Source organism: Octodon degus, unplaced genomic scaffold (genome assembly GCF_000260255.1).
Source record: "Octodon degus isolate 3935 unplaced genomic scaffold, OctDeg1.0 scaffold00107, whole genome shotgun sequence".
Taxonomy (NCBI): domain Eukaryota; kingdom Metazoa; phylum Chordata; class Mammalia; order Rodentia; family Octodontidae; genus Octodon; species Octodon degus.
Window position 1 is genome coordinate 2,916,706 of NW_004524683.1, and position 1,624 is coordinate 2,918,329.

The following is a 1,624-nucleotide window of genomic DNA, read 5'->3' on the forward strand; positions in this document are numbered from 1 at the left end:
ATGTGTGTTGGGGTTTTGTACATAAAGTCTTTGCCTGCACTTCTATGTTCAATAATTCTACCTATTCTATCTTCCAGTAGACTTAGTGTTTCTGTTTTAATATTTAGATCATTGACCCATTTTGATCTTAGTTCAGTGCATAGTGGAGGATGTGCATCTAGGGTTATCTTTGGCACATAGAAAGCTAGCTTTTCCAGCACCATTTACTAAAGAGGTTGTCTTTCTTCCAGTGAGGGTATTTGGCACCTTTGTTGGAGATAGGGTGCTAAGGCTAAGTATGTTTGGAATTATCGCTGCATCTCCTAATCTGTTTCATAGATCCTCAGGTCTGGTTTTTTTGCTAGTACCATGCTGTTTTTATCACAATAGCTTTGTAGTATAATTTCGAGTCAGGGATTAGGATGCCTCCCACCATGCCTTTATTGCCCAGAATTGCCTTTGCTATTCTAGCTATCTTCTGGCTCTTAATGAACTTTAGGATTATTTTCTCTAATTATGTGAGATATGCTGTTTGAATTTTGATTTGGATTGCATTAAGTCTGTATGACAAATTTGGAAGCTTTGTGTAAAAAAGTTTTGCACAGCAAGATAAATCACCAACAGAGTGAAGAGATAACCCCCAGTGTGGGGAAAATTTTTTCCAGCTATTCCTCAAAAGACTACTATCTAGTATATATTTTAAAAAATGGAAAACAAATTAGAGCTCCTCACCTCTGGGGAGGATGGCAGTGTGGTGAGCAGCAAAGAAAAAGCCTTTCAAAGATTTGGTGTCTGAGCAGTGGAATTTATGAATGTAAAGAAAAGAAAAAGGAGAGAAGTGGGTCCCCAAGACCCAGGAAAGATCTGAAGCAAAACTTGTCCACAGAGAGAGTGAAGAAAAAATTTCAATGAAGAAGAAGTAAGGGGCAGGTAGCACTTTCTGCCGGAGCCTGCATGAGGAAGAGTGGCTTGAAACTGCAGATGCATGGGAACAGCTGGCAATCCCACAGGCTGGCAACCCTAGAGACTGGCAACTTAGGGGCCTCCCTGGAGAAGCATACAAGTGGAGTAGTGTGTTGGATGCGGTGGACTACAGTGGCTGGTGACTTGTCCTAGTCAGACATCCCACAGAGGGCAATTGGCTGGGAACCCTAATGGAGAAGGGCCAACTGAGCTTAGGACCTTGAGTGGCTGCCGGCTCCACCTAGTGGCTCAGAACAAAGGTCAAGCCCACAGGGGATACAGAGACTGAAGTGGCCTGGGTGGGTCTATTTCCAAGCTCACAGTCAGAGGCCAATCTGAACCTCAAGGAAAATAGGATTGCAGGTTTACTGGGATTATCCTCTACTCCACCATGGAATTGCTGGGGTTGACTGGCATGGGTCTAGACTCTCAGCTCATATTGTCTATTGACTGGCCACAGAGGATAATTCTTCTTTTCTTTATTGTTTGTTTCTTGATTTTTTTTTCTTCCTTATTTTTTTGTTTCTTCTTTATTGTTTGTTGTTTTTATATGTGAATGAACATGGTTTGGGGTTTTGTTGCTTTTGTTCTGTTTGGTTCTGTTCTTATTTTTATTTCTTCCTTCTCTCTTTCCCTCTTGTCTTCTGCACCAGTTCTACAAAGTTTGCGTGACCCACTTTTG